Below are 13,852 nucleotides of genomic sequence, written 5' to 3' on the forward strand. Positions count from 1 at the left end.
ACTGCAAGTCACTTAAATACACTAGAAGGGCCGAGAGTTGAACTTTGGCAATTCAGAGTTTATCATTATTGAAAGCTTGCTATGCTGAACTCAGTTTATCCATTACCCAATGAACACAACTGCCTTGCCAACTGGTTGGAAGAGCTTGTACCGCTCCAGGTGCAATGGCTGTTCCTGGTACTTCATGTTGTTGGTGGGCCAACCTGACAGAGCCTTGCCTTGGACCCATGCCGCATGCTTCTCAATTCCCATCCCAGGGTTTCCCTGTTATCACTAAGGCATATGATTTGGCAGGACTTGCTCAGACACTAGCCATGTGATCAAGAGCATAGGGACGTTGAAGCTCCATGAAGTCAACCCTTGATCAATAAGAGATGAGAGCTTGCAAGTGAAATCACCTCCTTCCCCCAGTGGACTGTTCATAGATGCAGTTAGCTGCACATAGTTTCTCTGAAGATGTCCCACAAGACCAGCTTATAAGCAGACATTTAAATTTGCTCTCCATCTCTCCCTTTCTTACTTCCATTTTCTTCTCATTCCGCCTTCCCTGGGATGGATCTCCCAAGTCAAGTGTAGGCTTCTACCTCTGACTATTCTAGGGAACCCAGACTAAGACACTTACCATGTGCTAGGCACTATTCTAGATGCTGCGTTGATAGTCCCTACCTTGATGAAACAGATTCCAATGAAAGTATCTGCTTAGCAGTTGCCTGAGAATAGCTAACCAATTATTTTTCAATGACCTAGACTTTTAATTCTAGCTTTGCCACCTACAACTTGTGTATATCCTTGAACAAGGCACTTAATCTCTCTAAGTCTGTTTCATTATCTACAAAATGGAGTTTTTAATAGCAACCACTTGAATGGACTGTTATGAAGAGTAGAAGAGATAATGTATATGAAGTATTTATTACATGCCTGGTGTCCACTCCATTAAAAGTCAACCATGATTCCTCCCACTTCACAGATAAGGGACCACTGAGGTTCAAAGAGATCAGTTAAAATCGCCTGAGGTCACCCAGATGGTTACAGATCACAAAAGGATTTGAACCTAGATGTACTTAACTCTAAAATCAGTGCTCTTAACCACTCTTTTACACCTATTTGTTTAAGACTGAAAAATGGATTCATTTTGTTGTCTTTCATACTAGAAGTCTATAGTTCTAGGCTGGTAATATCAATTTGTTAACAAAAGAGATCCCTGCCCTGGCGGAGTAGCTCAGTTGGTTAGAGTGTCCTCTCGATATGCCAAGGTTGGGGGTTTGATACCTAGTCAGGGCAAATACAAGAATCAACCAATGAATTCGTAAATAAGTGGAACAACAAATGGATGTTTCTCCCCGCACTGCCCGACACTCCCCCCCCCCCCCCCCCCGCCCACGATCCTCTCTCTCAGTCAAAATCAATTTATTTTTTTTAATTTTAAAAGGGTTCCCTGAATTTCTTCAACTTATCAAACAAAAGTCCTTATTCTCACTGTCTTAACTCTGCATATTTAAATGTATGTGTTGTGGGTAGATTGGGGAAATACTGTTTTAGCATTTCTTCCTGAGGGCTATAGCAGCAAAAAGTCCACACCACCACCTAGAGATGCTATCAACTCGAGAGGCAGCAAAGCAAAATGTGACTCTGGAACCAGACTTTCTGAACTCAAAATGCCAGCTCCACCACTTCCTTAGCTGTGTGGCCCTGGGCAAATTCCTTAACCTCTCTGTGCCTCAATGTCTCTAACTGCAAAAGTTCAACAATAATAGTATCTACCTCATAGGGCTTTTATGAGTTAATATTCATAAAATAAACTGAACAGTTTCTGGTACATTGTAGGCACTATTATTTGTTGTTGTTAAATATATAAGTAAAATCTCTCTCATGAGCTCTTTGATCCTTTAACTTTCTGGACAAAAAGGTATAGAAAGTGAAAGGAATTACAGAGAAGAAATTACTGGCGCGCGTGCGCGCGTACACACACACACACACACACACACACACACACAAGTTTAATGAAACAATACATATCCTTAATATATGCCATAAACTCTGATATTTTCTACATCTTTCTAAATGGTGGTTGTGGCCCACTAATTTGATTTCGTGACCAAGTAGAAGGTCTTGGCCAAAAATTTAAAAGCTCTAGAATAAACCACATGACCACCAAAAGCAGAACTAGAATACAGAATCTTTAAACCATTAAACTCCTTCTTCATAGTTATTATTAAATCAGAAAGGGCCTAAGTTTCACTTCTTGCTGGAAAAGAAACTGTACATTCTGGGTCCTCCTCCCATTCTCTCCACAGTTCATGTGATCACTAGCCATTCAGAGAACACCAAGGAACCGGGGTCACTTCCTGTCTGTGTAGCACCTGTTACTGTTGCCCAATCCACCGGGCCACCATTCCGTACCAGGGAGAGTTTCCTGGCCTGTCCTCTGGGTTTGGTCCTCTTGATTTCGAGGCTGAGCAACTGTAGTCACCTGTCGAACCATTTGGAGCAAAAAAGTTGCTGATCTAACACAACAAAACAATGTCATTATGCATTTAATAAACTGATTACAAGCAGAATACTAGTAGATGAACCTTATTAATGATTATACGTTTGTTAGGGTTTTTTTTTTTTAAACCCAGTTCTTATCTCTTGGAGATAAATACTAACGTATTCAAGGATGAATAATGTCTGCTATTTGCTTCAAAGAAATGGAGGGAAGTAGGAGTAGGTGGGGGATACGGATAGGTAAGACCGGCAATGAGCTGAGGATTATCAAAACAGGGTGATGGGTACATGGGGTTTCATAACACTTCTCTTTCTACTTTAGGCTTGGAATTTCCCAAATTAAAGGTTTTTAAATCTAATTAAGGGCATGGTTGTTGTTGTTTTTTAAAGGCTTAAGAGATTTACAGGAAAAGCAAAAGAACATGAAAGAAGCAGAAAAAAAAAATACCCAGAGATATAATACAGGGCAATTTTCTTAAAAAGAAGGAAGAGCTAAATCTATAGGGAGAAAAGGCATACTATATACCAGGAAATGTACATAAAACAGGACATATGAAGTTTAAATATTTGAACTCCAAGGATAAAGAAAGAATTGTTTAAGAAGCAATAGAGAAAAAGCAACTTTTCTAACAAAATAGGGGGAAAAAACGGGGTGGGCTCTGATTTCTCCATAGCAACATTTGAGGCCTGAAGATAATGGAGCCACATCTGAAAAAGTCTGAAGGAGAGTTACTGTTACCCAAGCTGAGGCAAATGGGAAAAAGGCTCAGACATCCTCATACTTGAAAGATCTCAACCTTGAGAGTACCCACGAATCCTGCACCCAGATTTAAAAAAAAAAAAGGAGTATGCAGGTCAAAATGCAAATGTTAGAAACCCTGCCAAGGAAATAATACAGAAAGCTACAAAAATTGGAAGATGGGGAACAGAAGTACAATGCACCATAAGAAGATGAATCACCTAATCTTTCCAGGCAAGGAATCAGCCAACCCGTCTAAAAGTGAAGATTTAGCTACAAATACAATAAAAAATATTAATAATGACTTCAGTCTCCAAATAATTTTCTTAACCTTAGAATTTATAGAAACTGTTATCTTTTGTAAAGAAGAAACACTTATCAGAAGTTCAGCAGTTCTTTCACTTTCATGTCAGTATTTTCTCTGTTAAACTCAAATAAAATTAATTCAATTGTTTTTATTTTTAAAGCACATGGCATGTTGTGCTCACCAGCCACCCTTCTGTTTATGTGTACTGCATGCTAAAACTGGAAGAGAAAAGGGCTTGTATGCACGCATATAAGCATAACGAATGGACACAGATAGTAGGGTGTGAGGGCATGTGCTGGGGGGTAGGAGTGGCTGAGGAGAGGTCAATGGGGGGGGGAAAGGAGACATATATAATACTTTCAGCAATAAAGAATTTAAATTAACAAAAAAAAAAAAACCTGGAAGAGAAAGTCCATTGTACCTCATCACCAAATCCACCGCCTTACCTTCCTACCAGCCTTCCCTGTCACAGCTCCAGTCCTAGGCTTACCTTTCTACCTGCACACTAGAATCCACCTGTTTTCTCACTCAAGGCCTTTGCTTCTAAAATTACACACTTAAGTTGAGCAACACCAGTTTGAACTGTATAGGTCCATTTATCTGCAAAATTTTTTCAATAAATACGTAGTCAATCCTATGTGTCCCTGGGTTCCACATCTGCGGATTCAAACAACCACGGGTCAAAAACAGATTTTGATCTGTGGTTGGGAATCTGCTTATGCATTGTTGTAGATCATTTTACATAAGGCATTTGAGCACCTGTGAATTCTGGTATCCACTGGGAGTCCTGGAACAGGATAGACTGCATGACAGTTACGTTTTGGGGAAGTCAAAAGTTATGAGTGGATTTTTTACTGTGCGGCATCAATGCCCCTAACCTCCATGTTGTTCAAGGGTCAACTGTATTTTCTGTATTATCATTTTCCTCTCTCTATTGGATTATTGTCATAAGCAAATAAACATGCTATATCCCCCCCATCTTATTAAAAAACAAACATATTCCCCTTGATCTCCTCTACCTCCCCAGTTACTTTTTAATCTTGCCTTCTCTTTATGATAAAACTCAAAATGATTGTCCACATACACTGCCTCCACTTTTTCTCTTTAGCCAACTGTAACCGAACTCTTGCTTTTTCCACTTTTGTGGGTGGTAATAGCCTCCAACTTGCCCAATATGGCCAATTCTCAGGACTCGACTTACTCCGCCACCACCAGGACTAGACAGAGGTGATGGTGGAGTAAGTGGAGTCCTGAGAATGGGCCCCAGACACCATCCTCTGAATGTCCTCCGCTGGGCCCTTGTCCTCTTTCCCAACCTCTAATGCTGAAACACTCCAGGGCTCAGTCTAAGGGCCTCTTCTCTATCTCCATTTGCTTCCTAGTAGATCTCTTCCAGTTCTGTGCCTGGTGCTTCCCAAATCTGTATCTCCAGTCCAGACCTCTCCCTAAACTCCTGCCTGCTATAACTGACTTAACATTTCCTCTTGGATGGCTGATCGGTATTTAGAATTTAGCATGCCCAAACCTGAGCTCTTAATGCCTTCCCTTACCCTCATGTTCCCGATTTCAGTAGTGGCACCCTCATTATCTTCCAGACCAAAAAGCTACTACTGACTCTTCTCTCTCTTTCTCAAGTCCCAATCCAATTCATGAGCAAATCCTACTAGCTCTAACTTCAAAATGTGTGCAGAATACAATCATTTCTTATGTCCTACACCATTTATGACTTAGTCCAACTCAGCATTTATTTTGTTCTGAATTACTGGGGCAGCTTCCTAACTGGTCTTGCTGCTACCACTCTTGCTCTCTATAGTCTACTCCCTGTTCATCAATCACCCTCCAACAGCTTTCCAGTGGAGAGGAGCTGAAGGCTTTCCAAAGCCTTACATGGTCTAGTTCCTGGCTATCTCTCCAGTCACTCTTATATGCTCAGACGCTAAGACCTCACTTACTGGTCTCCAGCCACACTGGCCTCTCTGTTGACAGAGCATGCCAAGCACACCCCCACGTCAGGCCTTTACATCTGCTTCCCCTACTTTCACAGGGTTAGCTCCCTCACTTCACTCAGTTCTCTCCCAAATGCTGCCTTCTCAGAGCAGCCTTTAGGTCACTCCGTCTGAAAGAGGCCCTGACACTCTCTATCCCAGTGGTTCTCAACCTTCCTAATGCCGCGACCCTTTAATACAGTTCCTCATGTTGTGGTGACACCCAAACATAAAATTATTTTCGTTGCTACTTCATAACTGTAATTTTGCTACGGTTAGGAATTGTAATGTAAATATCTGGTATGCAGGATGTATTTTCATTGTTACAGATTGAACATAATTAAAGCATAGTGATTAATCAGAAAAACAATATGTAATTATATATATGTTTTCTGATGGTCTTAGGCGACCTCTGTGAAAGGGTCGTTTGACCCCCAAAAGGGTCGCGACCCACAGGTTGAGAACCACTGCTCTATGCCCTCAACCCCATTTTATTTTTGTTCATGACACTTATACATCTGTTTAGGTATTTATCATCTCCTCCCACCAGAACATAAGCTTCATAATAGCAGGGACTTTGTTCACTGCTGATCCTTGGTGCCATACTGCCTAAAACATAGTAAGTGCTCAACGAACACTCACTGAATGAATGAATGAATGAATGAATGAATAGGTCTTTGGATATAATAGGAATTAGAATAATTTTCTGCTGACTTCTTTGTACTTTTCAGTTTTGCTTGGATTTTTTATAATTAGCATTTCCTTCTTTCCCTTTTTTTTAAACCTCAGAGAGTAAGGGAGAAAGAGAGATAAAGAAACATCAATCAGCCACCTCCTATATGCATCCCAACTAGGAATCGAACCCATGACCTTTCGGTGTAAGGGACAATGTTCCAACCAACTGAACCACACCAGCCAAGACTCCTATTTTTTAAGAAAGTAATAGCTATTCTTTTAAAAATTAAAACAAAAAGCAACAATCAAATGCCAGTTTAATCAAAAGTCTTTATAATCAAAGAAGAGATGCATTATCTAATCAGCTCTGCTATATTCTGACAAGTGTTTTTCCCCATTATTTATGATAGCCACAAAAGAGTTCACAATGTAATAATGCCCATAGGGCATTTTTCATAATTAAAGATACTTTTTTAGGAAGAAACTTTACCAGAACAAATTTTAATTGACCAAAGAATGTGAAGGCACTTCTGCAGGGTGCGAACAAAAATGGGCAAGGTTTTCCTAAATACCACTTCCCACTCTAATTTTTCTCCTCAACATTGCTGCCCTAATCCAGATACCAAAATCTGTTGCATCCTGTGAATGAAAAAGTGTAATGGTCATTGGTAATCTATATATATAAAAGCCTAACATGAAAATTGTCCCCTCTGGAGTTCGGCTGCTCACTATGACGTGCGCTGACCACCAGGGGGCAGCACTGGACATGGCAGGTGTCGGTGACACGGCACTGGCAGTGGGCAGCAGTGGAGGCTCTGCCAACCCTGATGGGCTCCAATGAGAGCGGGACCACGGCGGGATGGTGGAGCAGGTGAAGGGGTGGTACCAGGCCACAGTGGGGTGCTAGGCAGGACTGGGGGCACGAGCTGGGGCTGCGAGCCTGGGGGCGTGAGCTGGGGCCTGATCCCCACAGGCCACCCCAAGGGATCCCACCCGTGCACAGATTCGTGCACCGGGCCTCTAGTACCTCCATAAAAAATAAGAGTATCATTTTCAAATAAGCTGACATTTTCTGAACATGTAATAACCAGGGTCACAAAGTCATACAAGCCAATGAGAAGATTAAAAAGGGTCCCTGGGAGCCCCAGTGACACACATATCACCAGTACCTCCAAACAACCACATCAACACCCAGTGTCAGTCAGCAAATAGTATGATCTGCTTCTTCCACCGCCAAGAGATCCTGGGAAAAGTAGAGAGCACAGGACTATCCCTTTGTCACTGATGAGTGAGGCCCAAGGGCCAACAAAGGCATAGGTGGCTCCCAGAGCTAGGCCATGGTTTCAGTGTCTTTCCTTTATCCTCCACCAATGTTACTTGTATCTTCTGCTCTTTCCATGACAAGGAAGGAAGCAGCTATAACCTGTCCACTCTGGAAATGGGGACGAGTAACCTGGCAGTGTGAGACTCACTGTAGAAGTTATCCATCGTTGGGCAGGATTCAAAACACCTGAAGTGGTCTCTTAACACTTCTGCTTACATTTTCTTCGACTGTAGACCAAGCAGTAGACTATGAATCCCCACACAAGTTCTAGGCCTTCAGATGCTAATAGCAGTCATGGCATAGCAACTCATGAAATGTCTAAGTACATTTTAATGCATATTTAATCCCAATCGAAGCACAATGGTTATTTAAATTTATTTTGACAAATCACACTCTATCTTAAAATTTTTAATTAAATAAATAAAATAGTATACATCACTTGTTAAATGAGAACAGAAAAAATATCTTTAGATACTGGAGGTTATTACATTTTTATTTATATTAATATAAGCAGTATATAATTTTAATAATATTGATAGAAAGTGTTTTACCTAACTTCCCTTCTTTCTTTATCATAGTTTATAAAAGTGACATTATTTTTTTAACTACTGGGGGGTTCACAAAATTATATTACTGTAAAAGGAGTTCATAAATGTTAAAATGTTGCAAAATGCCAGTTTAATCAAAAGTTTTTATAATCAGACTCAAAGTCATTTTAATCAGCCTCCTTTCTCTTCACCCTGGGCCTGCCTTCCTAAGGATGCTAGTCTAGTCTACCAGAAAAGAGAAACTATAAAAAAGTAACTGCAACTGTGATGAGCCCAAATACCAAGGTAAGAGAGGGTGCTGTAGAAACATACAGTAGGCATGAGTAGGCTGGTCTAAGGCTCAGCCATAGGCTAACAGAGGACCTGTAAGACTGGAGTGATCCCGAAGAGGAGAGCAGGAAATACATTCCAGCCCAGAAGGAACAGTATGTTCAAAGGCCCAGAGGCAAGAGAAAGGAAGCCCATGCAAAGAATTGAAACAATCTAAGAAATTCAGAGTAGCTGGAGTATGGAGCTCAAGTAGGAGGGTGAAAAAAGATGAGACTGATTAAAAAGAGAAGCAGGGGTCAAGTCCTGGGGAGTATTGCAAATAGTCTGAAAAAGAATGGATTTTTTCCCAAGAGCAACAGGAAGGCATCAGTGTGAACACGGAGGAGAAATCAGAAAAGCAAACTACAGTGTTTTTAACAACACAGTATTCTCCAACAGGCAGCTAAAGTAGAAATGTGAGCCTTCTTACTTTGAGAGAGTTCAAGGTCTCCAGGACTCTTTTTATAATTACTATCTCTCAACCAGAAATTTCCAAATAAAGTAAAATGCTAATACCCCTCAGAAAACACACACACACAAAGCCTGGGGCTTCCAAACATTAGCAAAACAAAAAACAAAAACAAAAAAAACCACATGCTTTGAATTGGTGAGTAGATCAGTGCCATTATTTAGACATTAGAGGCAGCAGCAGTATATCTATGTAAGTTAGAAGATTTATTTTTCTCATCCAAGAAACTATGGTAAGTATTTATCCTGTGCCTACTCACCTCTCGCCATCTGAAGGCCATTTCTCAAACAATATAAGTCAGGGGTTCTCAACCTGTGGGTCGAGACCCCTTGGGCGGTCGAACGACCCTTTCACAGGGGTCGCCTAAGACCATCCTGCATATCAGATTATTTACATGACGATTCATAACAGTAGCAACATTACAGTTATGAAGTAGCAACGAAAATAATTTTATGGTTGGGTCACAACATGAGAAACTGTATTTAAAGGGCCAGAAAGTTGAGAACCACTGAATTATAAGTAAAAAGGATTTTACCAGAAGCTTTTACTCAATCCCAGAGACGAGAAGGTAAATGCTTCATAATGTACAGTTATAAGGCTGCCTACTTATTTCACACCTCTGAAAAAACACTCTACTGTTCAAACCCATAGATAGGCGTATTCAGAATTTCATAGCAGGAACAAAATTCAGAATTAAAAATTCAGACAATAAAAAATACTCAACTAAGTAAAATAAAAACTAAAAGGCTCTTGATTCAATCTTGTTCCAGTCATGAGACAGGCTCGGGCCAAATGCAGCTGACAGAAGTCAATTAGCCCAGGTTTGGGAGCCATGGGTTCTAGACCAGGGGTGGGCAAACTTTTTGACTCGAGGGCCACAATGGGTTCTTAAACTGGACCGGAGGGCCGGAACCAAAGCATGGATGGAGTGTTTGTGTGAACTAATATAAATTCAAAGTAAACATCATTACATAAAAGGGTACGGTCTTTTTCTTTTTTAGTTTTATTCATTTCAAAGGGGCCGGATCTGGCCCGCGGGCCGTAGTTTGCCCACGGCTGTTCTAGACCCTGAATGCACTCTGAGACTTGCAGTGATATTTCTATTTGCAGACTTCGTCATGATTTCCACGTCTCAAAAAGTTATTACTGATTTTAAAGATCAATGAAAAAATAAAAGCAAAGGGTTGTGGCTCTGTCAGAGAAAAGAACTCAAGTTCCTGTTGTTTCATTTGTCGGTATTTTTTAAGGACATTATAGGAAACAGTTTTATTTTATTCTTATTGCTGAGAGTATTACATATGTCCCATCTTTCCCCCCACTGACTCCTTCTAGCCCACCCCTGCCCCCTGTCCAGGCCTTCACCACCCTACTATGTGTGTCAATGGGTTTGATCTCTTACCACCCACCCTCACCTTCCCTCTGAGAAAATCGTTTTAAATTATTTTACGTGTCTCCAGGAATTTCAGGGCAGGAATTATGTCCAAATTTATTTTAAAAAATTAAAATATGTTTAGAATAAAAGACATGAAATAACCAGTAGCCTGACTAGATGAACCTGTGAAAGGAGTTCATAAATGTTAAAATGTAGATATTTCACTTTCCTTCCAAAAGAGTAATTTCTCCAACTTTTAGAAAATAAAACCCTTATTCCAGTTCCTTATTATTAAGTTAAATGGCACATCTCTCAGAATGAAAGGCTCAGAGCACAGTTCCTCTAATTCATAGGCTCTATTCTGAGGCATTTTATGTACACTCTCTATTATGACACTCAGCACAGTGTATGGTAATTAGCAATTTACATCTGTATTCCCTGCCAGGCTAGCAGTGCCACAGTCCAAGACCATGTCTTATTCACTCTGTTACATCCCAGCACCTAGCACAGAGCTGGCATAAATGTTGAGTTGAAATAAATGGAAATCAGTTATGCTTTCCCTGTCTTCAACAATGAATCTTTGGCAGATTCCAACAAAGCCTCAGAGTTAACTACGCGCAGATCCTGGGTCAGCTGTACTCACAGTGAAGATTTCTGCCTAAACTGCCTTTCTCCACTCTCCTTCCCCTTCCCTCTCCACCTCCAGAGGGGAGTTCCCACTGGACATTGCACAATTCTTGGTGCAGAGAGAAACAACAAGCTTAGTTCCTGTTGACCTGAAGAGCTTAATGTTCTGGCACATTCTACCTTAATAGAAGAGTAGCAAAACCCAATTTGGGTTGTTTTTCTAACTAAAAACTTCTACTTTTATCTCACAGAGATGTAACCTTCTGAGACACTCACTTCTGCTCTATCCTCATCAGTAACCCACAATAAGCAAATACAACTTTTTGACAGTCTAGGGGTGGGCAAACTTTTTGACTCGAGGGCCACAATGGGTTCTTAAACTGGACCGGAGGGCCGGAACAAAAGCATGGATGGAGTGTTTGTGTGAACTAATATAAATTCAAAGTAAACATCATTACATAAAAGGGTACGGTCTTTTTTTTTCAATAGTTTTATTCATTTCAAATGGGCCGGATTCGGCCTGCGGGCCATAGTTTGCCCACGGCTGGCTAGACACAATACAGGTTACACACACACACACACACACACACACACACACACACCCCTAAAAAAAAGTTCGGTGCAACAACAGTTATCTTTTCTCCATCTAATTCACAATGATATTTTCTATCCTTTTAAAGAATCATATTCTATTGACATTTTCAAAAAAGCTGGTGAGAGGTCAACTAAATTGGCTTCACAACTCTTTCAACAAAGGGATCACAATCAGAAAACACTGGTCTACAGACAAGGCTCTCATCAGCGTTTTCAAAATCAGTTGAGATAAGAAAATTATATAGATTTTCCGATGTCACCGCAATAAATTAAATTACAAATAACCAACAAAAAATAAATAAAATTAAAAGCATCAGTTTGGAGACTTGAGGTACACAAGTTCTTAAAAAACAAAACTTCTGTTTCATCATGTACACAAGATGAAATTCTCACCTGAAGTAAACCATTTCATATCCTCCCATGGAAAACCACACCACCAGTGGGCTTCTTAGCACAAAGAAACACAAAGAGGTAAGGGCTCTACCAAAATGGGTTTCCCCTGCTACCTGAAAGCAGAGTGCTCCTCAATAGGAACCTTTCGTAAACTGAAACAGCGTAATATGAAGAAGCAATTACCATAATTCATATGGAAAAAATGTTTTGGTTGTTCCCAGACCCATAAAATAACCTACAAAATCATACCAAATAACACGAAAACCCAAAATAACACTAACATATAATGAAATCAGGAATAATATGATAAATACATGGCCTACAAAAACTAGAAATAATGTTTGCACAGCGACGTTCCACTTACCAGTGTGCGAGGCTTCTACAGTGGCCCAATGCAAAACAAAGACTGAACATTTTCGCCTTTTATCTTTGGAAAAGTGAGAATTCTCTTCAGATTTATTTCAGCTGGCAAAAACAGGTATTATTGCAAGTCTTTCATGAAAGTGATGGGGTGTAAAGTGAACTTTTGAAAAGCAGGGGATACCGGTATGACCAATATCCAACTAGGCCGAGAGAGAACTGCCCCTAATGAAATACCTCCAGAGTGATCCCCTGGCTATGCTTTTTGGTGTAAAGCCAGGTAAGGAAGAGACACTGATGCGCCTGCCTATCTTTTCCTGGAAGTTGAGTTTCAAAATGCAGTAAAACCTTGATCTCGAGGACCTCGATTTAAAGGACTTCGGATTTCACAGACAAAATTTCCAGTCCATATGTCATATGTGAAAATTAACACCTTGTAAATTTTAAAATGCTTTTAACCAAAATTTGCTTATAATTAAATTAACAACCCAGCCAGTGTTGCTCACTGGTTGAGCATCGATCCATGAACCCAGGAGGTTGAGGTTTGATTCCAGGTCAGGGCACATGCCCGGGTTTCGGGCTCAATCACCAGTGGGGATGAGTGCAGGAGGCAGCCGATCAATGATTCTCTCTTATCATTGATGTTTATCTCTCTCTCTCTCCCTCTCCCTTCCTGTCTCTGAAATCAATAAAAACAAAAAAAATAAATTAACAGGTTATTTTTTGTTAAATCACTGTTATTTTTAACAAATTTTAGCAAATAGGCCATATGTTGGAAAAAACACTACATATTACATATCTACAACTAGAGTCTACATACTTAAACCCAAGAGTCGCCACTCATACACAATGTTTGGGGAACAATTAACACGTGATTACAGTGCATCACACAAGGTAACTGGTTCTGTTGTCTCATGGCATGACTTTCTGCAGCAATTTTAATGCTGCCAGCAGATGTGCCCACGTGCACTGAGCCATGTCCCAGCTGTGTACATTTGTTCACTTGAGGTGACTGGTGGATGCTCACATTTACTAGACCTATTCAGTATAAATTTAAAATTACAGTAATACACATGGAAAACTTTTCTGTGAAATTAATTTTAATTACGCAAACGTGTCTACATAAGTAAAAGCAGGTAAGCTAACTAATTTGTCAAATTTTTAACATACGCATTCAGAAAACCTACTTTATTATTATAACAGACTTTTGGCTTTAACAGACACCCCCTTGCCCGAATAGTCCGTTACACCTCGAGGTTTTACTGTGCTTTCACTTCCATTTCCTCACTTAAACGTTGTCAGAAAGTCAATTTCCAGAATTAGAATCTATCACGTAGGTGGCATAGGAAAGTGTTTCAAGGTGCTCTCTGGAGTACAAGGTCTAACAGCAGGGAAACACCTTGAGAAATTGACTAAAATTATGGGGTTCTTGGAGCAGAACAAGGGGAGAGGTTGGGATAAGAGCAAGCTATGTGGTCTTCCTAATCCATGGGCCAAAGACCGGTGGGTGGAAGGAATCTCACCAAGTTCCCAAGTCTCAAAAAGTACATGACCTAGGTCTCTAGTAAGGCTTTGATGCAAGTTTCTCTATATCCTCCCTTGAAACCAACCTCCCCCCCATCTCTCCACCAATTCCTGAAGGGAGATCTTATAGAGTTTAGAA

The 13,852-nt window shown here is 40.4% G+C and overlaps 1 protein-coding gene across 2 annotated transcripts in view; it reads right to left on the reverse strand.

Annotated features, from left to right (window-relative positions):
• Window positions 1–13,852, reverse strand: part of SRGAP2 (SLIT-ROBO Rho GTPase activating protein 2) — a 245,527-nt gene that overhangs the window by 155,931 nt on the left and 75,744 nt on the right. The window lies entirely within an intron of this gene.

The sequence above is a fragment of the Myotis nattereri genome (assembly GCF_964212035.1).
Source record: "Myotis nattereri genome assembly, chromosome: 18".
Classification (NCBI taxonomy): Eukaryota; Metazoa; Chordata; class Mammalia; order Chiroptera; family Vespertilionidae; genus Myotis; species Myotis nattereri.